This window comes from Podarcis gaigeae, assembly GCF_964106915.1.
Source record: "Podarcis gaigeae genome assembly, chromosome: 5".
Taxonomy (NCBI): Eukaryota; Metazoa; Chordata; class Lepidosauria; order Squamata; family Lacertidae; genus Podarcis; species Podarcis gaigeae.
In genome coordinates this window covers 29328638-29355705 of record NC_139681.1, presented here as the reverse complement: position 1 = coordinate 29355705, position 27068 = coordinate 29328638, and the positions used below count along the sequence as shown (strand labels likewise).

The 27068-nt window shown below is 42.0% G+C and overlaps 1 long non-coding RNA gene across 1 annotated transcript in view; it reads right to left on the bottom strand.

Moving 5' to 3' along the window:
* Positions 1–27068, bottom strand: part of LOC310845410 — a 722498-nt gene that overhangs the window by 289623 nt on the left and 405807 nt on the right. The window contains exon 7 of the long non-coding RNA XR_014564670.1: positions 17002–17055. This is a non-coding gene — a long non-coding RNA (uncharacterized lncRNA). The remainder of the gene's footprint in view (positions 1–17001; positions 17056–27068) is intronic.

Below are 27068 nucleotides of genomic sequence, written 5' to 3'. Positions count from 1 at the left end.
TTCTGGATCTGGTTTAGAGGACCCAGAGTAAATCCGTGTACTCAAACCTATGGCAACAAAAGAAGTAAAAGTTCATTTTTCTGGAGGGTTTATCACAATGTAGAATGAGCTTAATGCCAGATCTGGGAGGGGGAAATCAGGCATCTACAGCCTTCCGCAGCCTTTTGACCTCCAGATGTTGTTGGACTACAACTTCCATCATCCCTACCAACTTACCATGCTGGTTGGGGCTGATGGGAGTTGTATTCCAACAGCATCAGGAGAGTAACGCCATGGGAAGAGCTGCTGCAGCATCTACTGGGTCCACGTAAGCATTCCCTCAGTGAAGCTTTATACAAGTATAGCAAGTTGGGGTAGGCTGGGAAATCTGTGGTTTTAAATCGACTTCAGAAACTCAGCACAACTTCGGTGGTTAAAATGGCAGTGGATCTTAAGGGTCACACATCTATGCAGGTGGCTTGCAATGGCAGCTTCCTACCTTTTTATTAGAAAGGTCAGGTTACTTGCACCGGGTTCAAGGTTAGGACAGTATGACTTGAATCTAATAAGCTCTCGAGCAGACATCCATCATAAAGTTGTAGCTAGTTAATCTCCCGCTAAGCCCCATTTTTCCTTTTGTGGTGAAGAGACATTACCAAAAAGCCACTTCTGATAGCATAAGAAGAAGAATCGATCCTGTTGGATAAAGAGTGGCGCATACACAATAATTAAAACTGGAGAAGAGTCATTTAAACTAGAGATGACCGTCTTCAATATGTCATAAGGGCACTTTAAAAAATGGAAGTACAAAGCAGCCCTTTCTGAAGAGCCAGATCTTGCAATGTCCAATTCTGTCTGCATTTACTACTTCCTAAAGAATGTGTAGCTGAGTGAATGTATTCCCTAAGCTAAAGAATCGACAGGACTTCATATTCGTATTAGTTCATCATTAACCATTTAACCTATCTCCTCCAATATTCTTTTATCTAGAGGTTGTTCATGCCTTCATCTCTTTCAAAACAATGGCATGTTATTTTTCATTTTCTGATTAATCAACTGTCTATGTAAATCAATGTCTCTATGACCTTCGCTGAAGGGTCCCCTTGTCTGCAAATAGGGTTCATATCAATGCTGAAGCAGATTTGTCTTGGTGTTCTTGACAAGGAGTCATAATGCAAATTAGGATACAGGGAGTGCAGATCTAATTTAAATGCTTCGCTAAACAGGAGAAGTTTCAAAACCTACCACACAAAGTTAGATTGTGTTTTTTTAAAAAGTACAAATTAATAGAACTAGCTGTACAATTCTTCAGGATGGCACATCCCCCCTAAAATCACCCTGGTTACTGGCTTTTTTTTCTTTTTGAAAATAAAGGCCAATAACAATTTTTAGAAATGGGATTTTTAAAAGTTTCCAGCTGCAATTCAGCTGCTTCAGACACTCCAGAGCAACATTCCCCAGCCTGGAGTGTCTGGAAAACAACCTCCACCCGCCTGACCAATGGCCATGAAAAGATAAATTTTTATTTTTATTTATCTCATAAGATTTATATACCGCTTGACTGTAGGAAAAAAAAACCTCAAAGCAAAAATGTACATATTGGACAGAAATGTGAACAGAAATGCCTGTAGCAGTGAACATAACATACCAAAATGTGTTAGGAAAACTCATTTGCAGAAATGTTTATTATTTAGCCAAAACTGCACACAAAAATTATTTATTAGGAGAAATTTCATCAGGCTTTTAAAAATAGTAATTGCAAACCGATGTGGAAATGTGGAGAACTGAATTTAAGATTGGAAAAGTGAGAAACGGAGTGAAAATGGAATTAACTGATTCGTCCCAACTCTTTATGTTTATAATGCCTGGTCTCAGTTAACACACTTGCTGGTGAAGTTTCTAGACCAGCTTCTAGATCACAAACAGGCAGTTACAAGAACATGGGTCCCTGGAGCCATTCTGCTCTTAACCTCAGGCAGCAAAATGTCTTGAGCCTGCCTTGCCTATTAAGGCTATCTTCATGTGAGAACACACAAAATTTAATTGGAAACAGAACAAATGATAAAGCAAGCTGGCAAACAGCCAAGTAGGAATGTAAGAACTATCACTACTTCCCATTGCTACATCTGAGCCATGCCATTAGGATAAACAGAACAAGGCCCGGATCTAGACACATCAAAAAAAGTTTCAGAAAAATGCCTTGTAAACCTCATAATGGGAAATCACATTGCCAAAAGAGAGAACTCCACAACGCCATCTGGTGTCACAGTGTTGTAACACATTTAAAACACTTTTTAAAAAACTAATGCAGCTGAGTCCCAGGATTCTCCAGTATTCTCTTACCAGACAAATACTACAGCCATCTCTCCTCCAAGATATAATATGGATAGATCCCCCTTCCTAACCCAGCAATGCTCTCTTGCAACTATCCAACAATATAACAACATAAAAACTAGTCTCTTCACTTCAAAATTTTGTATTGTTGGAAGAACTTTTCGAAAAGGGAATGGGGCTTTTCTCCAGGATATTTTCCCACAGCCTTGTAAAGCTAGATTTTCCCTCCCATTCTCTCTCTCTCTCTCTCTCTCTCTCTCTCTCTCTCTCACACACACACACACACACACACACTGGTATTGAGAGTTGATTTTAAAGATCAACACAGGCTCAATCAATCAAAGAAACAAGGGGCATGCCCCCATTTGCTTTTCATTGTCCTTTTTATTTATTTCTTTAATTAGCTTCTTAGATATCATCAATTGTTACATTTCATTTTTTGACAAGCTGCATCCACTGACATTTTAGCTGCTTCTCATATCAGCTGTCAATTGTTCTTAAAATGTTGTGTTTGTGTGGATTCAGAAAACGTTTTATTGCTTTTGTTACCATTTACATAGCAGGGTACAAAACTATTATATAACTTTAAGAACTGGTGTCCAAGTTTGAATGCTTTTCTCTGCCATCCTAAATCCTTTTTCCTTATGTCTTGTGTCTTTTAGATTACAAACTGTGGATAGGGACAGTTTTATTTTATTGATTTACTGTAAGCCATACTGTGGGCCTTTCCAGCTGAAGAGTGGGGTAAGAATACTTTAAATAATAAACAAGCCCCCCCAACAGTTGAATCAGGGTGGTACATGCTTAGTGGGCTCAGAATGGCAACCAACTGCTGAAAGAAAAACAAAAACCAGGTTTTGAGATGAAATGGAGCGTCCTGGGAAAGGGACATGGCTGGTTGGCTGCCATCTTGAACAGAAGTATTCAACACTCAGGTCCTACTTATGAACTCTAAGGCAGGATTGGGGAACTTGAGGCTCAGGGATCAAATGTGAACCTCCAGGTTTCCCTATCTGGCCCTTAGGCTTTTCTTCTGGCCATCCCCCTCCACATCACACTTCCTCTCACCTGGCCACACCATTTACTGGGCCAAGTGCTGCACACTCCTTGAATGTCCTTGAATGCTGAAAATGCTTCTTGCTGGCCTGAATGGAGGATAGAGAGGAGTGTACAAGTGTATGTGGAAACTAACCTATATACAAAGGTAAATGCACATTGTTTGCTCTGCTTACTTTTGTCTCTGACCCTGTCTGTCACTGCCATGTGCCCCTCAGGAGGTTGCTGAGCAACATATGCAACATTCAATCTGACAAAAATTCCCCCCTGACAGAAATGGGAAGGCAGCCCTGGAACCCTCTTTCCTGACATTTTCTGTGCGGAAGGGTTTTTTTGTTTTGTTTTTTGTATTTAAGTTTCATGACTGAGTTACTCTTATGACAGGCTCTTTATGGCAGGAATCCTTGGGAAACATATTTTAAAATCTAAATATTTCAGAAGAATTCCCCGCCTCTGTTCTCTTAAGGTGAAGAACATTTCTGACATGCACTTTTTTATTCATAGTCCGGAATCATCTGCTTTCCTCTGAAGTGTCTTTTCCCCATGTTGTCCTTTGTTTTCATTTGAATGAAATCAATAGCAACAGACATCATGGAGCTATTCTTCTCTCAAAGCATCATAGAAATCAGCATGAAGAACTTGTAAACAACCCAAACTGTCTAAAGTGAGTCTGGCTTTGTTGGCATATGAAAGTCAGACACCGAAGTGGAAAATGGCAGAGGAAAATCAGCAGTTACGTTCCTTAGGCGCCTTTCAAATGGAAGTCTTTTATCCAATCATGAAAATTATCACAGTGGGGTAACTTTGTTCATATGATGGGAATACCTCCCAAGATCTCAAGACAACCAATATTTCACGCAAGTCTTCTTCAACAGTCTCGCCAATAACCATTTGCAATGCAAGCCTATACAAGTTTATTTGTAAGTCCCATTGTGTTGAATGGGGTTTACTTGCAAGGAGGGATGGATCAGCTCATTTCAATCCATGCTGATTTAACATGTGAACAGGGTTAAATCTATTCAATGCCATTTCAAGCTACACACCTGTGGATTATTTTAAAAAATAATAATGTGTGAAAACTAAGCAAACTTAGGAATTTACAAATTCATCAGCACGTCCAAAGGCTGCCTTTTAAGTTTTGATTTCTTTTAAAACTGTTTTTGTTCTAGCAGCCTGGAGAGGCTTGAAAGCACAGCAGCTGCTGTTCTAAAAAAGTCTGGAACCATTCCTGACAAGAAGTCCGTTCAGATGAAAAGATGGCTGCCCCGCTTCCTGATAGGGAATGATTGTAGCTCCGTGGGACTCTCCTGGCTCCTGCCCAAGACGGGATTACAGAGGCGCTTACTTGTATGGAAAACCTTTGTTGTAGCAATTTACAGTACAAACTCAGTGGCTAGCAGAATCTAGTACAGGTCTGCTTTTACAGTATACCCAGTCCAACAACATGAAGTAGAAGAGGTCCAAAACTGCACGGGAGTTGTTAAGTTGTTCCAGCAAGTTTCCCCACCTACCTGTCCAGAGGCAGGGAAAGTTCCCTCTCCCTGCATGAATTCATGGCCTGAAGTTGAGCACTCCACCTGGCCTGCTCCGCTTCTCTTCTCTTGTCCTTTGAATGCTCCTGCTCTGTCACAGCAAGCTGCCCCCCCATCCTCCACAGGCTAGGAAAGGGGGCTAGCCCTGGAGTCCCCTGCCTTGTCAGGTGCAGCCTCACAGGGAGTCGGGGCGGTGGCAGCAGCTTAATGAAGCAGGATCCACTGCATAGCTTCAACTCCCCTTCTCCACTCTGAGTCCTCAAGCGCTCTCCACTCTTGGCTGAATCAGAGGGCATAAAGGGAACCATGAGAGGTACAGCATCTATTTTGCATGCAGAATGCCTCAGGTTCAATCCCTGGGATCTCCAGCTGGGACTGGAATGTCCTGTTTCTGAAACCTTGGAGAACTGTTGGTCGGGATAGACTATTCTGAGTTAGATGAACCAATAGCCTGACTGAAATGTATGGCAACCCATGTCGGAAGTCGAGATTTTGGCAAATAAAAACTCAACAACTTTTGTGTCCGGATTTTTCCCTTTTTGAAATATGGCAACCCTATATAAGAGCCACTCAGAAGTTGAACCCCCTGTCTGCTGTGAATAAAATATTGGCAAGGGCCGCTTAGCTTCAACCATAAACCAGAGAAGGAAAAGCTGCAGGGAGCTTGTTTCTTCCCTCACTGCCAGAAGGAGCAGGGACTGGGAACCTTCTTCAACTCAAGGGACACATTCCCTTCTGGGCAATCTTCCCTAACCAAATCCACCATTTAGGATGCTTTTGGTGCTTCATGTTGCTAAGAAGGAACAATCCTAATACTTCTTTATTCAAATGTTCTTTTCTTCTTTCTTTTCCAATGACAGTCTTCCCTTTTCAGGTCTGCTGTTTTCCAGTTTGTTCACTGACTACTATTTGAAGTCTCCAGGCCTGCATGTAGAGCTAATGAGATGCTTAACAGAAACTCCTGTTGCCTTCACCAATGATTTATTTCAGCCTTGATTTGAGCAGCCTTGCCATGCACAGGCTCACATATCTGGAATGGCAATTTAAGGGGAGGACAACTCAAAAGATCCAGAATTTCCAATGAGCATCTGAGGGGTCTCTAGAGCCTTCAGGAAAAAAGTGAATCGTGTAGTGTTGTTTTGTGAGCTCAAGAGTATACAGTATTTTGCTAATTTAAAAGGTGAGCAAAATACCTGGTTTTGCCAAGAGATGCTAGCAAAAGAAAACCTGGATGTTCCACAATGTTCAAAATCTGATAGAAGCAATTAACCTTTTGACTAACTCTCTCTAGTACAAATGTTTCAGGTATTGTGTTTTCAAAAAGACATTGCTGAAAAAACAATATTCATAGCTATCTTCAGAAGGGAACAAGCACAGCTTTGCTTGAATGATCACTTAGGCTCAAAACATGAGAAGGATTCAGCTTGCTGGGAAGCTAAATTACTTTTCAACAATGTGGCGCGTTTCAACTCACTCATACAAACCCTTTCATAATTGTCTCCTTATGGATTTCTCCTCCCTCCCCAAGGGCAACTTCAATAGCCCTTGTCAGATGCTCCAAGATGCAGAAATGTACCGTAATTATTAGTTTTGCTATGCTTGACTTTACTTGAGGAGGCAGAAAATAACCTACGGTGCATTGATACCAAGAAACAGAATCTATAAGCTGTGCTGTTGGCATGCGCAACACTTTATCAGCCTGCTTGCAGTGACAACCGAGTGTGAGTAGAAATGGGCAGGCCAAGTGCTATACGCATAAGGCTGCATTATGGCTCCAAGTCATCTGCAAGGCCCCCTTTGCAAAGTCATATCGGGCAGCCTGATTCCTGGACCAATTGAGAGAGAGCCTGTGAATTCAAGGCAATTTAGTCCAACAGAAGTCAATCCAAGTATTTCAGATTGATTTGTAGGTCAGGCTGTTACTCTTTCCTCAAGCGTCATTAGTGACTGCATTTGTGTTCTAAACTAAATCAATGTAACAAAGGCATCACACATTACATAAAAGCAGGGGGAGCAAACTGAATGACTTCTATTTATTTTCCAGGGAACATACAAAAAGGGAAAGTCATGCCTCTATTGTCCTGGTGCACTACAGCTCATATGCTTCTCCAGCAGGAGATTCATGCAAGCTCCTCTTTCACATAGTACACTAGTGGCAAAGCAGAAACAGGCAGCAAGCCCCCCACCCCCCTCTGTGCTGGTATAAAGCCACACTGGATTCGGTGCCATCACTCCAGTTCATGACCTTGCATGGTACAGGCCGAGCACAGGCTCACCCCATCCCAGCAAAATCAATGTGACATTAAAACAGTAAAACAAACAGCGGACAAAATATTTTGTACAACTGCTCAGCCAGGTCCTACCATCTCCACCCCAGAGAGAACCATTAATTGGCTTGCAGTATGAATATATGAATTTATAAGCCAATCTACATTTTTTGGGGAAGCGCTAGAGTTACTTCAGGTAGATCTGGCTGAAAAAATCATTTTCCAACGCACATCCAGGCATCAGTGAGACCTAGAACATTAACAAAAGTCAACCACCGAGACATCCTAAGAGACATTTTGCTGTGCAAATCTCTATGATATTAAATATCCTGCCCCTGGTGGTTGCATTCATAAAACCCACAGGAAATGGGATTGCATCACAGCCTAAACAGGCTGTAATGGAAGCATTAATTCATGTATTTCTGTTTAGAAACCAGGGGTATTAATTTAATTCACTGATTGTTTCTTAAAACAAAACCTCACAGGCAAGAATACATTTATCAGCAAGAGCTCATAAATAAAAGTGACTACTCATGGAGAATGCTTATTTTTCAATAATTGTTTAATAATTTAGCTCACTCTGCTTTTGTAATCATACAGCTCATAACTTATTTTGAGATCCACAGCATTGAAAATTCTTGCCTCTAGAATGGCTCAAAAGCATCCGCATGTGATAGAATAAAATGCTTCGGTACATCAATCTAGCGACACACTGTCATCCAAGGGAAATCAGACTTTGATCCAGAGAATATATCGCTGTCATCATTCCTCCTTAGGATGTTTTAAAATGCAGTGAGGGAATATTTTAAAATGCAGTGACTACAAAATTATCCTGGCCTAATTGTGCCAAGTGGTAATTCTGCTCATAATTGGAAGTGATAGAGTTTCTTTGTATGGGATGTAATCATGTGTATTACCAAGTGAGGATAAACCGGAGGATCTGATCCTGTGTGGTTCTGCAAAGCAGCACCCGCAACTCACCGGATTGATGCCTCCACTCAACAGCTGTTGAGCAAAGCTATTGATCCTGCAGGGCAAGGCATCAAGCAAGAAGGAGAGACATGGTGTTCAGCCTAAATTCTGCAGGGAAGATGCAACTGCCAGTCTGGTAGGTCTCAGCCTTTCCCTATGGTTTCCTGCCTGCCTGCCACAACTTCCTGCTTAATGCTGCACTCCTTGACAGACATGGATTATTTTGGGCCAATCCAACCTGACTCACAGCAGTCTGTAGCTATGTGTACCTGACTTGTCTGAGGCCCCCTAACTCTCCCGTTTGGCTTGGCTCTCAGCCAAATCTGGTGCATGTCCCTATCAAAAACTGGACTGTATCTTTAATCACACTGTAAATGCATTTCAAGAGGCTTAAGGTCCACTAACCTGTTTCATACAGAAACTTAGAAATGAGCATGATATTTCTCACAGCGTGCCTAACCCAGTTTGAAATCTTTATAAAGTAGCATCCTCCCATATGTTTAGGCCCCTAATAGGTGTTGATTTCCCGGTTGAGTGATAGCCCTAAAAATCCTAATCTTGATGTAATCCCCTGCTGGGAATATTAAAATGCCAAAAAAATCTCCACGAACTCTGAAACCTTAATATAGAGAAACTTCTGAGCAGACTTGGTCCATATGATAGGAGCTGATGTCCCTGTTACACCCTTTCCCCATGAATCTGGAAACCAGCCAAGAGAGTCAGGCATGGATCCATCTGTTCAAACTGTTAACACTTTCAAGCAAATGCCAAGAATGATATCTAAGATGCTCAGCCAGGGCCAACGTTCATGGAAATAAAAAAGAATATTTCTCCAAAGTTTTAGCTCATAGCAGCCTAATTGGATAAATAAAAATGCTATAAAGCAAATGTTTTTGGCTTCTCTTTCTTCTTCTGTTTTTAACAAATGAACAATTTTTTAATTAAAAAAATATATGGAAAATATTTTCATGTTACAGACTCCAGTTCTATGGAACAGCACTGATTCCTCACTCCCAGAGATTCAAATTGTGCAGCTTCTCAACAAGAGAAAAGCAAACACTTTTATAGAATTTGCCTCAAGAGTGTAAATGATCCTCTAGGTACATTTGCAAATGCAGCTTAGTTGAAAATATAGTGACTGGAGTGATCTCCCACTTGCAAAACAAGATTAACCGTAGCCTCTCAAGGAGGGGTGAGATGGATTGGGGCCACTGAGCTGGGAGAGGGGGTTAGCTCTTCCCCACACCATTGTCCTTATTTATTTATTTATTTATTTAACCTCACAAATTACTCTGCTTATGTAGAGAACTGAATTGTCTCCTCCTGTAAATTCCTGGGAGTTTACCTTAGTGAGGACCTCACTTGGAAAATCAACATAACTCAGGAGGTCAGAAAGGCCCAACAGAGACTCAATTTCCTCAGGGTCTTGTGAAAGAATAAAGTTAAACAACAACTGATGAACCAACTCCCTTTACCGGTCCACAATAGAAAATGTCCTTTCATATTGTATCACAGTGTGGTATGCTGGCCTGACAGCCACAAACAGAAAGTCTCTACAGAGGGTGGTGAATACAGCCCATGATCTCATGGGCTGTCCCTTGAGGCTGCTAGATGACATCACAAGGGATCGTTGCCTTAGGAGAGCGAGAAAAATTCTCAGGGATGACTCACACCCCAGCCATCACCTCTTTAATCTTCTACCCTCGGGCAGGAGGGTATAATCAGCCGTACCAACAGGCTAAAAAATAGCTTCTATCTGTGGACTGTTAGGCTGTTAGGCTTTTGAACCTAAATAACATAGCGAAATTGACTTACGAGGTGGTGTGTTGTTCGATAAGAGATTGAGTATTTAGGGGGGGGAGGCTCATTTAATTTCACTGTACACAGGTTGTACAGTGACAATAAAGGCATTATTATTATTATGAATTGAAGACTGGATAGATGAGAAACAAAGAAACCAACATATCAAAATCACCTATACAAATAATCTTGGACGGTGTGGAACTTTAGCCAGATCTTACAAGTAAAGTGTTATTCCCTAGTGCATTTTTCAGTTTTCATTAGCTGAACAATTGGTTCCCATCCATGAATTGCATCTTTTCTGTCCTCTACTCTCCAGTGTAAATCTGGTTCTGAGAGAGAAGAATCAAGATGTGCCTGGCAAGAAATTGATTCTGGCTGGGTTGAAACCTGCACAGCTGCCTGCCTGGCATTCTGAGAACAGTACCTGCAAGTTTGCGATGTGACTTGAAATTGCTTTCTAACATTTCTGTATCAAACTGCACACACAGCAAACCAATGAGACTAGAGGAATACATTATCCTACATCTGTAGACTTTTTGCATCTAGGAAATTATCCTCTGCAGGAGTCCAAAGCACTATTGACTATGTAGGATAAGACAGACTGTTTACTTTGGAAAGAAAACAAAGCCATTTCCACAACTGTTTTTCACTTATAATACTTAATGCAATATACATGAAGTGCCATGTACATATACTTACAGAAACCTACCCTCGTATTGGTACCACATAACTAATTTAAGAGATCTCAAGCTACATGAAGGATGCTTATGTGGATGCTATTTTATATACCTATCAAAGAGCTGTTCACCTCTCCCTCTCCCAAGCACACCTCCCTGGGCTCAAATGATGCCACCTGCCAAGCTAAATGTATGCACATCATGAAAGGAGAATGCTGGATTCTTCAGCACGAGACAGTTCAGCATATAAAGTTTTACTTTAGACAGCAGCTGTTGCGTAGATTTCACTCTTTGCCAACATCTGGGAGTGTTTTTCTTTAACTCAGAGGAGTGGCAGACTCATTATCTCTGCAGCGACCAAATGTGACATGGACAGGAACCCTGTCACAACTGAGGATAGCTGGCTAAATAGCACATAATTGTGGGGAGATTTTACTTATAGGATCATGCATTAGGATGAGGAACCCAAGGAGTGGGAGAAGCAGGCACAGGGAAGCAAAAATGTCTCAAGGCCCTCAGGAAGGAAGCCCTCAGATTTCACATCTCATTATTTTAAACTTGTGGCAAGACAACAGCAAGCTGGTGTGTGTACAAATTTGTGTAGAACTTCTGAGGTACCGTAACTGGTTTGTGGTTCAAAGAGGTAGTCTCCAGCCTCTTCAGACCACCTTTAATTATAACCTGCAACCTGCTTCTCACAGTCTGGTGGAGTCATTGAAGCCATCAGCCAATTTGTGGGAGGGCAGAGCGGCCAACATAGCAGAGGATGAAGGAGGGCCACCCTGCAATTCACTCAAGGACAATGAAGATTCAGGTAGACTGCTTCTGCTAATCAGCTCCACTCAGCAAGGTGCGTCAGGGGGCATCAGACTCCTACCTTCTCCTGGGAAGATGCTACTGCCAGTGAGGTAGGCCTTGGCCTTTCTGGAGGTTTTGCCATGTGATGCCTGCCTCTCCTTTCCAGTCTGATGCCCCACTCACTGACAGTCCTAGATCACTCTAGTCCATGGAACCTGACCTGTATCAATGCATGGCTGTCTCAACATGCCTTGAGCAAAACCTAGATCTCTCTGAACAGGCTCAATTAGGCTTGTCCCTCGGCTGAATCCAGTGCACAGCCCTACAAAAAAACCTAATTGTCGTTAGGTTTTCCCAGCCACCCTTAAAAAAAGTGACCCACAGATTTAAGTTGTGCTGTGAAGGAGTACCTAAAGCACACACTGCACTCCATGACTTCAGAGCAATTAGTATTTTAATGAAAACTCATGCCATAATCTTCTGTTAAATGCGAAGGAGGGTGTTACTTAAAGATGTGAAATTTTCCCAGTGTGTAAAATTGTTATATATCCAGGGGAAAATGGGGCTAATAACAGAAAATCGCAATTGACTGACATGAAAGCCAAGTGTCAATTTGGGTAAATTGAAATCATAGCTAAATTTAACACACTAATTAAATAAAAGCTGCAAAGCCCCAGAAGATTTATGGACTGCAAACACTTTAACTGGTCTCTTGATTATTCGGGGGGGGGGGGGAGGAATAGTTTTGAATGCTGAAGAATGGTGGGTGCTCTGACAAATGGGCTCTGTATCGCAAAAACCATCAAATTTCTCTCTAGGGACCAAATGTATCTCAAGATGGAAGAATACCATCTGCTTATAACATTCCCAAATACACTGGTTGGTAGTAGTGATGGGCACACCCATCTCTGCTCAGTTCAGAATCAGCTCTGTGCTCTCAAACTTTTTTTTAGTGTACACTTGGAAAACAACTTGTCTGTTTCAGAGAGTTTTCTCTAACTTAGAAACATGTTGCCGTATGGATGTTGCTGTGTATGCACACCTTCATTTTTGTCCCCTAGGCTAGAAGTTACTGGGAGATTCAACCAACTGTGCCTGCTGCCAAAATTAACACATTTGGGAATAAGTCTCTTTGTAAACCACTGAGGTTTTTATTTAAACATTCAAACAATGTATAAATTTCATGAAATAAATAAATGAAGCATCATAGTGTGGATGTGACCCTAGTCTAGATAAGGTTTTAGCTTTTTCATCCTCATCCACCCCTAAATTGCCCCTAGACCTCATTTTGGGTTTAGTGCATTTACATGCTCTGAGCAAACATTATTTTGACTTACATTAAAATCTGTTCTGATTTATACCAATTCACCTTGTGTTTCTAGATAGATAGATAGATAGATAGATAGATAGATAGATAGATAGACAGATAGATAGATAGATAGATAGATAAATAGATAAGATATAGATTCTCTTTTACCACATCTATGTCAGGATTCAGTGGAATGACTAATCTCCCCATTAGTGAAATCTTCTACTCATTTCTGTCAATGTTGAATCCTTGAGTATCTTCATTATTCCTAATTGCCATGGTGAAAGGAAAGTGTGTTAATCATGCAAGCTCTATGTCTTGCAATGATGGCACTTTTAAGAGGGGGGAGGGGAAAACCCTACAGCAATTCTGGACGCTCTTCTGAAGAGGTTTGCCCACAGGTAAGTTTCTAATTCTATATAATTAAATCCTTGCTCAACCCAGTGCTTCCCATGGTTTCCTGCCCCTCTCATTTAATCAAGGCCTAAAGATTAATACTGGCTCTCAGAAATCGGATGCATTGATTAAAGAGGAGTTAAAGTACTCACACAAAATCAGTTGCTTTTGGAGTGGCCACAGAAAGACCTGCTCTTTAACAGTTATGGCTTCCATGAAATAATCATGGGAACTGAAGTTTATTAAGGGTGCTGAGATTTGTTAGGAGATCCTATTCCTCTGTGGCGTTTGCCCTCCTATGTGTGTGACATCATACTGGGTTCATAGGGAACCCAGGGGGCAGAGTTAACTGTGTATAAGGTTTAAGCACAGAGGTTTTTTAGTGAGTTAGAGTTGTTGAGAAGACAGTCTGGAGTTAGAAGAGACAGAGAAGATATGTCTGTGGGTTGGGCTAGTCTGGTGTGAGAGAGTGAGAGAATTTGTTAAGATGAGTCAGTCAAACAGTTGAAATAATCAGTCAGAAGGTATTAGGAAGGTATAGGCCAGTAAAGAAACTAAAGTTAAGATACTGACAGGAATATTTTCTGAGAAACCATAAACTTGTTAATGTTTGTAAAACATTAACTTTTTGGTTCACTTTTAACAATGGACTGGACTCAGTGTTTTACCAGAGAGTAACTGGTTGGTGGCAGCGGGGAAGCGAGCACAGTGGTGGCACAGGGATCTATAGACCGTTAAACGTCTGGGGACCCTGTGTGATCGCCACATCCCCTCTCAGGGCTATAATTTCCAGAGTCATTTTACAATCATCACCTCTTCCTAGGGAACTCAAACTGCTTGAGATATATACTGTGGATGTGGCATTTCTGGAAACACTGTAGGCCAGTAAAGGTGTCATTCTGGAAGGCAATGTCCGGCTACTCCTAGATGAGGTCACATGCCCACTAAAGTGCTCAGCATGTAGCTTGGGAGTGTTCCTGCAGTTAGCACTATCTATGGAGGTAAAGCGTGGCACTGGTAGCTAGAAGCGCTTTCCCACTCCCCACCCCAGTTTCAGCTGGTTCGCTAGATGCAACCTTATCTAGAGAAGATTGGCTGCCCAATTTAAGGTGGTGGTATCATACCCGTCAACTGCCCACTTTAAGCAGGACATCCCTGTTTGTGGAGCAGAAACGCACGAGACTGAGACCTTGCAAAAGATCACGGAGCCTGAAAACACAGGTTATTGGGTAAAGCATGCAAGATTGCAGCCTCACATGACATCATATAGCCTGAAAACACATGGAGCCGGGAATACGCACCATTTCTGGTGTCAGTGCCTTGGAGGGTATGTGGAATAGACTTTTAAAGTCATAAATGGTTTGGGATCAGGGTATCTGAAGGGCCACTCCCATCTATATGGAACTGCTTGAGTCATTATATAGGCAATAGAGACCATGCTCTTTGACCTGCTGATGAGTACAATAAGCAGGGTATTTTTCTGTGATGGCCCTGCATTTCTGGAATACCCTCCCCATAAAGATACTTCTCGCCCCTTATTTGTTAACTTTTAGGAGATGATGAAACAATGTTTCCTTGTATCCTTTTGAGAAGAGAACCTGCAGAGATCATCTCCCTTAATGCTCTTGCTCTCAAAATAGTATCACCATTTCCACTGCTTTGAAAAATGCACGCAGTACCATATCAAATAACTGGAACTACAACTGTTTGCAGCCTCCTGCTCCACTTCACATTTAGGGAAGTTTTTGACCTACTGTCACTGTATATTTCTTACAACTTGGCAGATTTGCTGAAATGGTCTCACAGTTTAACAGACAACTAATTTTACATGACGTTTCTCGTACCCACAAGAAAGTGGAAATGTGACAACTTGAAAGAAGCAATTGGGAAGGTGAATACCAGGTGCTGAAAACTGTGACTGAAGGCCCCCATTTTCTGGGGTGCCACAGAGTCCCTTAAAGTCATAGGAGCCTCAAACAGGTTTGTCCAAAATTTCCATGGATTTGATGATCCCCTTGGCAGAGACTGGAGCCAAGTGGTTACACAGCATGAAGCCCAGGCTTGCTGCCAGTGAAGCAGAAGCCATGGAAGGAATGTGACCAGACAATTTTGTGACCTACTTTTCTCCCATACAAGTGAATGAAAGTGGGTGCACTGTGTGTCTTACACAGATGCACACTGAACACTCCTGGGGATTCTGGCAATGCATGAGTCCTCTCTCTGTCACTACTCTACCTGCCATAATTGCAAGCATTTTGCTGGTTGTTCTGTAAATGCTTCTCCAGAATACAAATACTTGGCAGAATTAAGACATTATTTTTAACAGGCGCAGTGCACCTGGCATGGTAGGACAGTCGCTGTGGCCCACCACAACTAATGCCAGCCTTCTAGTATTTTTTAATGGCCCAGCACTCTCAAGAGAAGCACTGGGCTAGACAGCTGCTGCTACAAGCATCTTCCTTATCTCCAGTGCCTCTAACATGCACATTGGGATGTGCCCAGATACATTACAGGTAAGGAAATGATGATGGTGGCAGCAGCATTCTCACTCAGTGAGTTACTAATAGACAGATGGAGCTGTGCGGTTTCAAAGCCACCACCCCTTCTCTCTTCTGTCTGCCACCAACACCCATCTACATTTTCCCCCTGGCAAGGTTTTTTTTTGGGGGGGGGAGGCATCAAGCAATCACTAGGGTGTCAGCTCTGCAAGTTAAAGTCCAACATGTTTGGCATTACTAGAGCACCGACTCACTGGTTTTCCAGTGCGTCTTATCTGCATTAAGATGACATCAATACTTACTGGATCCTGAACTAACTTTTCTGCTCACCTATGAAATTGGATAGCTTGTGTGAAATCATTCACATTAAAACAATGCCTCAAATACTTCTGCTCCATTGTGAAGCTCAGCCTGAATGATAATTTCTTTGGCCTATTACAGCAACCTGTAGGTGTTAATATGCAAGATGTATTTCTTCACCTTAGTTAGCAAAGTAGTGAAGTATATCCTTGATTACCTCTATCCCTGTTCAGTGTTGAAATGGAGCCCCAAGATATAAATAAACCCCTTTCGGACTTCATTGTGATATCCAATCTCACTCTCTACTTAGGACATAACAGAACTAAAGAAAGCTGCCTAAGAGGCACTCTGTACAACGTAATGACTGTTCCAATGTGCACGAACCAGCCTTGCTCCCTGAGTTGCTCATCCACTCAACCCCCAAGCTGCCGGCTCTGTCTCCGAAGCAGGGTTGCACAGGTACAATCATCCCCACAATTAGGAATTCTATCATGCAGGATTCCTGGTTACAGGGAAGAAAGTACTTACAATTCCCCGTCAGTCCAGGACAGTCTCTGGCGGGGATGGAAACATTGGGGCATCCAGCCTGCTGTCCTCTCTTCATCCTTTCACAACCAACGCCTAAAGAGGACTTCTTAATTCTTACAATCTGAAATCTTTACTTCTGTTAATATAGACTATGTCTCATCTAATATTTTTTCCGCCTGTTTTCCTTTAAATTCCCTAGACATTTTTGTTCGATGTGGAATCCCAAAGTCTGATTAAGAATCTTTGTCTAGGAACAATTCCATTCCCATGGAACTCTTGAACTGAAAAGCAATTCTAGACAAAATGCTCAGTCACCACATCTCCTTTTCCTCACATTTTCCAATTGAAGAGGGAAAGGGGTGATAACATTAGCCACAAGCTACAGACACCTGTCTCTCCATCTGATTACAGCCGTCATAAAATTAGTCCTTTAAGACTGCAATCTTATACTCACTTAGCTGGGATAAGCCAAAGGGACTTACTTCTGACTAGACATGTGCAGGACTGCACTGAAAAGCACTTAGTACAGTATTGACCCGCTTCCCAATTTACCTTTACACTTTCATGGGAAAGGACTCTCAGTCCTCTTGACCATCAGCATCACACCTGGGAAGAGAGGAGATGGGTGGAGATTAGATTCCTGTGATTCTGGAAATCTAGCAAAGTTTAGGATTGCTCTGGGCCATTGTGGAAATCAGAAATGAAAGACGGTTTATTTGGACATCTGCAACGCGTCTCTTCATAATGGATTCTAACCAAACGGAACACCGGTATGGATCTTAAGATAAATTAATCTATGAAAGTTCATGAAATGAAAGTTTTCCATCTACTTCTCCCCCCACAACCTGAACCCCCTGAAAAGCCCCTCCAGTGGGTCATGGGGCACACTTGTTGGGTGGGTTGTAGGGAACTGCTGATGGAGAACGAAGGGGAGAGAAAGTGAGGTGAACTTTTCCTTCCACAAACTTCCTTATATGGTAACTTATCTTAGGATCCCTCTGATTTTCTTTCTTTCTTTAAGAATCACATTAAACTAAAACACTGGGGTACAATTTAGCCATAATCACATTTAAGCTTACATTCTAAACTTTTTAATTTCAGAGCCAGCAGGTGAACAACTGTTCTTTTCAAGCTTGTGAAGTGTGCTGCTTCTTACACAGTAATATATGATTTTAAAATTGGCTTCAAAGTAGGCAAGTAACTCTCTAGGCAGGATTTATAGAGCTTCTTTCATGGTCGGACAATTGTTATCAGTAGGTAATTCTTCCAGATTTATGTCTATTTTGTGTTTTTTCAGAATCTATTAAGAATTCCTGGGGCTTCAAGGCAGATGCAATTTGTGACAATTGGGATTACAGTCATTACACGGGAGACAGAATTGGGCACCTCTGTGTCTTCATATGACTTCCATGTGCTGTAAGATGAGTGCATCTCTTCTCAGACAATGGCGTACACTCATTTGCCACAGGTAGGAAATGCATGTGTCTCCAGAGTCTTTTTGAGGAGTCTGTGGGCTCTTGCTTAAATTCTAACGAGTGTTTTTCTTAAAAAAAACTAACTTTTAAACCCTCCTGATTTAGCGATGGGGGGGGGGGGATGTCATGTGGCCCCTAACTCCTGAAAGGGCTGTACTTGCTACCCTTGCAATGAAGGTAAAGTGATAAAAGCAGGGGGGGGGGGCGTTTCCAGCCAGAACTCACTGGAATTCAGTTCTGGCACCTTTCAAGTAGGAACCATTGCCATTATAAAAGAACAAGAAAGGTGTTCATGATGAGTTCCAGCACCTCTTTCTTGAAAAATAACGCTGGATAAAAGAATGATCTATAGATGGATGAGGAGTTTCTAATGTCTCATGTGTAATAAGGAGTTAATTGTTATATTACTGTGGTAATTTATGTGCAATGCTCTAGATCAGTGCTAAATGTTATGGCAAGAAATCCAGCGCAAAATTCAAACAGCACCAGTGTTTTTCTGGTCCACAAGGTAATTTTGCCCCCCACCCCACTTTAAAGCAATCACTTAGATTCTGACCTCAGCAATTACAAGTTCAAGGAAAATTCATATTTCTAATTGACTGCAAAAAAATTCCAGATGATAGGCTTTTGGTCTTCTAATAATGTTTTGAAGAGTGCTCCTTTTGTGATTTTACAAGTGCTTCTTAACCCTCTCTCAAAACTGACACATTGCCTTTTTAGATGAATGCTTTCTCAAATAAAGAAATATTGCTGGTTTAAATAGCTAAGGGTTTGCAAAGGGAACTGCACAGAGGGAGTGTGTCCTGGATGGCTCTGCTAGAGCTCTGTGCAGTTTTCAGTACCGCTCATCACAAAACCCTTCTGGATCATTGGGCTTGGATAGGAGGGCAGTTCCTGAAGGTGTGTCCTATTATGCCCCAGGGCCATTGGCTTTTGATGGGCCTCAGGGCTCCATCTTGTCCTGAATGAAACTCCTAGATGAGGTCATTGAGGAACTGTGGCTCTGATTTAATATGCGGATGGCAACCAACTCTATCTCTTTCCATCACAACTGAAGGAAAGTGTTCAAGTTCTAAATAAGTTTCTGGTGTCTGTCAATAAAGCAATGGATGAGTTGGAACCAAGTGATGCTTTATCCAGACAAGACAGAGGTGATTCTGGTCAGTAGAAAGGCAAATCAGGGAACAGAACTTTGACTTGTCTTGGATATGGGATTGCATTACCATGGAAGACACCTGGACTCAGCCCTGGGGTGGATCTAGACACAGGTTAAAAACACTATAAATAAGTCAGAAATTAAATCGTTACAACAAAAGGGGGGGGAGCCTATGTAAAAATCCATATAAATTCTTTTTTTGCTCTCTGGTGCCATCTGGTGTTGCGTGTTTATAACACATTCAAAACATATTATTGCGACGGATGTAGCTGAGTCCCTGGATGATGATTCCAGGAATGCTTTTGTGCCGCTAAAGCTAGTGTGATGTGTTTTGGCCTGCCTGGTTTACAAATTTGGTTTGCTTGTTCAGAGGTCAGAATATTGTCTATTGGCTATTGTCTCTTGAAATGTATAAAGCCCTGCAATTATAATATTGATGGTTCCAGGTCCCTTTTAAAAGACCGGGATCAGTTTCCGTCAGAGAAGAGAGAAGGAAAACCTCTGCTGCATTGCAAATGCAGAGGTTGAAGAGATATGCGTGAGATGCGCACACAGCAAGCATTACTCCAAGGAACTCTGCCTCTCTCTGTGCCCCAATGCATTTGCCTTGCAGCAAGAGTCCCCAAAGGTGAAACAAACACTGTAGTGGTTATGAATCTAATTCCATCTCGGTATATTTCCCATACTAGGACCTGGCTTGATCTCAACACACTGACAAAAATTAGCCCTGGACTATGGTAATATGTTGACCAAAGCTTGAAGCTTTACATTTCCCAGATGACATTTTCATATTGCTCTTACAACACAAAATACAATCGAGAAAGGCTGTCTTTGTACAATTGTAATGCATAGCACTAAGCATGGCCTTCAGATTGAATACCTAAATGCAATGACATCTCCTTAATATTCCAGATGTCAGAGGGGACAAAATATATAAATGGCCCAAGTTATGCTTGCCAAGTGCCCTACTGTTTGTGGGCTTGTTGATTATTTATGTATGTTTTTATGCAGCTCAGGGGTCAGGGACCTCAGCCCTTCTTCCACAGACACATTTAAAAGGCCACAGAAAGTTAATCAGACAAATGCCTGATATAATTGCTGCTAACAGTCTTGAGGCTACCTTCCACAAAATAGCATTATCAACCAGAACCACCTTGAGATCTCTCTCTCTCTCTCTGAAGTCAAAGCCATCCCTTTTCTTAAGGCAGTTCAGATTTCTTTTCCTATCCTTACCACACCACCTAACTCCCAACTGTTGCTGGTATACTATGGTGCAGAGGTAGGGAACCTGTGGCCCTACAGATGTTGTTGGACTACAGCTCCCATCAAACCCCACCTTCATTGCCAGTTATGAGGGAAGCTGGGAGTTGCAAGCCTACAATGCACGGAGGGCACTAGCTTCCCCTCCCTCCAATAGTGGCAATGATAGAGCTATGAATTAGAAGTCCCTGGTTTGAGTTTTACCTTTATCGTATATGGAGCTCATCAGGCAAGGCACTCTTTCCCAGTTTCAGCACCCGCTCCAATTTGCAATATGGGAATAGTAGTAAACACTAATGCTACTGCTGCTATTCATAACCTGTTTTCCTTCCCCTCTCCGTAGATGCTTCTCACATTTTTCACACTAGAAATATCAACTCTGCTAGCAATTTCCTTTGCAATATACTAGTAAACAGCTTCTGCCTTCAGCCAGTCATACGAGTACGTGCAATGTCAGCTCAAATGTAAGAGTCTTCCAGGAACCATATTTATCAGTATCTCAATGCGTGTGCCATGCTTCAAGTGAAAAATTCATGTGTGTGTGCGTGCGTGTAGGAAAAATTACCTTATTTGCCATGCTGATTTAAAACAAGATAAATTTTTGCAAGACTGCCTCAGCGCATGTAATTAGAAATACTCTGGAAGTGGGAAGCGGAGGAAACCTTGGCTTATGGAAATCAAATTCCGAACTTTTCTTCAGAGCGCTCTAATTACAATCCCTCACATTCCGTTTATTTTCCTAACAGCACACAAGGCTGCCTTAGTCTTCCCCGCCTCAAGACCGTTCTATGATCTTACACTCTGCGGTGCTCTCCTCAGGCAACAGAGGGAAGCAGACGATAGTTAAGGCAGCACAGATGAGTCTAAAGCAAATTGCGACTTTGCTAGATGAATGTACTCTGCGTGTGCCCCAGGCGTCTGGTGTTGACATTTACCTTCTGCTCCCCATTATAGACAATGAAAAGACTGTTCACGAAGAGCTTGCGGGAAATTGTCACTCATCCAATAACTTTTAAATAGACATGCAAACAACCCTGGTTTTCATGTTGTGCGAGTAAATCTTTTTTTCCTGAGTGACCAGGACATCTGTTAGTAGCAGAGAATACGATACTAGCTTTGATTTTTCAAATTTCTATGCTTTGTGATTGACGATAATGGCCACATTGGAGAGACATTAGGTGTGCCGAAGTCCCATCGAAATCAGTGAGACTCTGGGCCTGCTCACACTTACACTTTCTTCCCATAGCAACTGTAGCAGCAAGTGGTTGCTTTCAGTTGTTGCAAAGCAAACCACAAACAGAACTTTCATAACATCGGATGCCAACACAAACTGGTCTGCATGATCTGTGCACACTCGTGTAGTCACAACCAATATGTTAGGCAAAAGGGCACCACTGTGTTTGGGGGAGACATTTGAATCCATTCGCATTTGAAGTTGAATCTATCATATGTGCTGCTCCACCTTGTTTTACCCTAATTCACACAGAAAATATAAGCAAGGCTACTGCACATGCCTCCAGGTGACTGTGGCAGCTGGCAAAGCCAACAACAGCTCCAACTTTATGTTATTACTTTTGCCTTGCAGTTTACTTGCAGGGTACTTTCACAAAGCAACTTACAAAATAAAAATAGGAAATACATCACAACCAAAAGAAAATGGAAGCAAGCCAGGCGGAACATTAAAATCAGGCTACAATGGCAATTTGTTTTAGCATAATAAACCATAACCCATGGCTGTTCCATGGCTGGAACAGGCCAGTCTAAATGTGGGAGAAAACATGGAAGATTTCTACTGACAAGGAGTTCCCTTACGGAAACCTTCCCCAACGTTGTGCCCTCCAGATGTTTTGTAGTTCGATTTCCATCATCCCTGATGGTTGGCCAAGCTGGTGGGGGTTGATGGGAGTTGGAGCCTGTAAATCTGCAGGGCACCATGTTAAGGGCTGTAACTCCATGACAGAGTCCTGGGTTCAATCTCCCCAAAGAAAATATGTGGTTTAACAAATGGCTTTTGGGTTTTTTGTGGATTACCATTTGTTCCAATTTAGCACCAAAGAGTGGGTTTTCCAGGGAAAAGTGATGGGGGCAAAGACAAAAGCACTCTGATCCATGCCTATAAATAAAGTGGGGGACAAGCAGAGAACTGAACTTAAAAATGGATAAATGAGAAACCAAAATTGACAGATTCGCCCATCTCTAGTCACAGTATCTACTTCTGCTGTAACGAATCCTGAGCCAGAAGGACAAACAGACTGACTTGGTATACAATAGCTTTCCAGGTTGCATAAACTTGGTCCTGGCATCGAAAAGGCCACCTCTCTTTATTGGCCTCATGAATAAATAGGACAGCTTGCAAGGACTCTGTTCCTGACCTTGAAGGTTGAACAGGGTCATAGAAGAGTAGGAACTTTCTCTTACCCATATGTTCACTTGCTCACCCATTGTGCCATCCTTCATGCTTTCATGAACTCAGAACTATTTCCTCTAAACCAACTTGTTAAATGTCTGAGAAAATTGACAGGTGTGTGTAAACCCATGCAGACTATGCATAGGGATAGAAAACACTTCTGTGGTTTAGAGAAGTTTAAGTCCATGATCAAAGTGTTCTGTATTCTATCTCCCCACCCTGTTTCTGATTTCTCTTCACATGGCTCTGGAAATTGGACTCTTGCTAAGATAAATACTTCATTACAGCACTGCAGATGAGTGGAGCGTCCCCTAGCCAGTAACCAGCTCAATCAACTGACTTTCTATTAGTTTATTTTTAATCAATTGTCATTAGGAAAACAAAATTAGAAAGCACAAGGCAGCAAATCAAATGCAATACAATTTTCTTTAGGGACCTGATCAGTTGAAACTCCACTGTAAATCATCTTACACTTGAAAGATTACAAACTATGTCTTACCCAGATGAACAGTATGCTTCTTTATTAAAACACAACTTTCTCTTTCTAATTCTTTTGTCTGGGGGGGGATTATTAGGTGGGCTTGAAGGCCATGCATGAGAAACTTCAAACTTTTTTAAAAAAGTAAAATACTGTGTGACCACGAGCCTACAAAGTATAAGTTAAGATAGAGTGAGCATCCTGTAATAGCTTTCCTCTCCCCCCGCCCACCATCTCCTCTGTTATTGATTTGTGTAAATGGGTTGTTTTCCAACTACTGTACACTTGCAATCTACACTTTAGACCAGACTTTGAGAATATTTCCAATAATGCTGAACTGAAATGGTGGAGGTGCTTTCAAGAAGCCACTTACCGTTAAACAAAACCCTCCCTTTGGGCAGTTTTATACACCTTTGTGAAAGGGTGCAATTTGTGTGTGTGTGTGTGTGTGTGTGTGTGTGTGAGAGAGAGAGAGAGAGAGAGAGAGAGATGGTATGAAGCAGCTAGAGATTGATGCTCCCTCAACTTGGAATGTGCACCCCACTGAATGAAATGTCGTGCAAGGGGAGTACAGTGGTACCTCAGTTACATACGCTTCAGGTTACACACTCCACTAAGCCAGAAATAGTGCTTCAGGTTAAGAACTTTGCTTCAGGATAAGAACAGAAATCAGGCTCCAGTGGCGCGGCGGCAGCAGGAGGCCCCATTAGCTAAAGTGGTGCTTCAGGTTAAGAACGGACCTCCGGAACGAATTAAGTACTTTACCCGAGGTACCACTGTATAACTACGTGCATCATGACATGTATCACAATGCAGGTGCCATTCCTCAGCATCTGCACTGCCTTCCTTTTCGAAGAGTTGCAAAGATTACCTTGTGAGTAGCAGTGCATATGTATCCCCTCTTCTTCAAGCAGCAGCAGACTGAGGAAGGATGGCTGCAAGCAGCCATGAAAAATATGCAAGAGTGTGAAAGAGGTAGGTCTCCTCCCACATGTATCTTTCACGCTTCCCCCCAAATGGCATCTTTCATAGCAAAGGTAAACCTGTTGACCAATTGCAGTCGTTAACAGTCGTCAACAGGTTTACCACACCCATCAGCCAATCACCCATTCCTACCACCCTCCTGAGTAATACCCCTACCCACCCTCTCACTATATATAAGGCTCGTGACTTCTGTTTCAGTGTATCTGAAGAAGTGTGCATGCACACGAAAGCTCATACCAATAACAAACTTAGTTGGTCTCTAAGGTGCTACTGGAAGGAATTTTTAAATTCATTTATAGTAGTCATAACTCACATCTTTGTCCATAACAAAATGCATAAGCAACTGTGAAACATATTAAAAGATCATTACAAAAACAATCCCAATGAAACATGGTAATGATGGTAACCAGAAAACCAAATGAAATTAAAAATTAATGCAACACAAAACACACATGCAAACAAATTTTCAGCAAGAAAATCTAAAGGCCTTCTGGAATAAATCCACAAAATGGGGGCACCACTGAAGGGAAAAGCCCTGAGCTTTGATAGCCATTCATTTCAACTTCAGAGGAAGATGGGGCTCAGAGCAGTGTCTTGTAAAATGGCCGAAGCAAGAGCAATATGAGGCAGTCCCTTACTATGTTGCTTGCTTTGTGAATCACAGATTTTGCGTGCCATGGATTCGATCAAATTTATTATTTAGATTATTGACTCATTTGTTTTTCTTTTTGCATAGAACACGTTGCATACAATTATGTCCATATCAGTGACATCCCATTTGTTCTGCCTGAGCCAAAACAGCAGCCCTTTTTGATCTGCCTATAATCAATAAGCAGCATTGTATTGTCATGTTTCCTCTGATTTGGAACTGCAGCTGTTCACAAATTTGCACTTGGAATATATCTTTCCTACTCCCTTTGGCAACAGTTTGCATTCCAGTGCTTCTGTTCCAGGCCTCCTGTCACTGAAAAGATTAACACTATATAGCCAAGCCACACTAGCCACGTCTCTCTCCTCCCTTCTGGTTCATACTGCACTGCAGAGCCATGTTGAACTGAAGTGGATTTAACTGGCCACTCAGCTTGATGAAACGACCTGGTGTGTTCCAAGTGTGGGTCACCTGGGATGCACCATTTAAACTTCAGTTTACACAGTTTGAGATGTGGGGGGATGGGAGCTGGTTCTCTTGTCTTGTTTAAGGGTGAACAATTTGCTGGGCAGTGTAGCATCTAAGCAAAACATGGACAGTTTCCCTGGAAGCAAAGGGATGTTTTCAGCTGAGACAAGAAAGAAACATGAAAAAGAAAAAGGACAGCAGTCAAGCATTTGACAAGACAATCAAACACACATCGGATGTGTAATACATATAGGAAAAATCAGTTCTCAAGACCAATGTGAAAATAGTAAAATAATACTGAAATTATTCTTCTACTCTCCTTCTTCCACTCTTCCCATGCCCTCTCCACTTCAATCAATATTTCTAGTGTCCTAGGGCTAATTAACATACAACATTAAAAACAGTTTAAAACAAATTACAATCACAAACTAGGGCAAGTCCTAAAATATGTCTCTATCTGTCCATCTATCTCAAGTTTCAAAGGGCGGGGTATAGAAGTGCATATTCAGCATCTGACCAAAACAGCAGAGTGAAGGTGCCAGTTGCACCTCGGTGGCAGAGAATTCCATAGTTTAGGGGCTGCCACAGAGAATGCCCTCTCCCAGGTCCCTGCTCCCATACTTCTCATGGCAGTGGAACTACCTAGAGGGCCCCCTCTACTGATCTCAACATCTGAAAGGAAGCTTGAGAGGAATACTGATCAGATGTGCAGGATATAGATGACTGCGCTCAGCAATGGGGTTTAAAAAATAATGATGCCAAGACTGTATGTGAAGGAGTTGGGAGATGTTGAATGGTTCGTGTAACACAAAGCTGGCTATGAAGACAATGCTGGCCCACAGTCCTACATTTTAGCCACCTAGAAGTCTACACATGGCCCTTGTCAGCAATCTTTCTAAAAAGTAGTAGTAGTAGTAGTAGTGTGGGTCATATTTTGAAATGAGCAAGGGCCAAAGAGCCATCCATATTGGCTCTACTCACTGGAGGGCCTCAAGCCAAGATGGAGGTAAAGTGCATGGCTGCCAAGAGTCTTTGGAAGAGTCTTTTCATTTCAAGCACCTCAGCTATTCAATCCCCCAGTTGCCTATGTTTTGGTTTATGAAAGAGTTGGAGCAGTTTAAGAGCATAAGGGTGAACTTTGACAGCAGCACCAGGAAAAAGATTGGCCCTACCATGACAACTGACATATCAAGCAGCTGATTATGGGTATCATGAAAAAGCAACAAATGGTGACTTAGTTTAGTATTACAATATTTTTGCTGGTACAACCACGGGGCTTACACCAGTTTCACAATGCCTCAAAACATAATGCTTTTCAGTGGACTCAGATGACACATATACCTTTATCCATGTTGCACTCAAATTGCAAGGGAGCTCTAGGGAATGAAATGCCTGCACTCCTAGTGAAGATCAAGCTACTTACTACACAAAATGATGGGATTGCTTTGTCTTTAAAGAAATGGACTTCTCTTTATTAGCTCTTGATGGTGGAGCTGCTTCTCTCCTGCCCCTTCACCCTCTTCACTGGCATGCAAATTAAGTTGGAGAATAACTCTGCATTAATCCCTCATGACCTCCTATACAAGGCCATTTTCTTTTGAAAAGAGGATTGGTCCTGAGCACCCACAGAGTCTTCCCATGCAATTTATGAACTACCCTCAAGCACTGCTGACAGCCTGATACATGGGTCAGCAGCACATCAGTTTTTCTTGGTGAATTATTAAGCTATTAACTCTATAGCT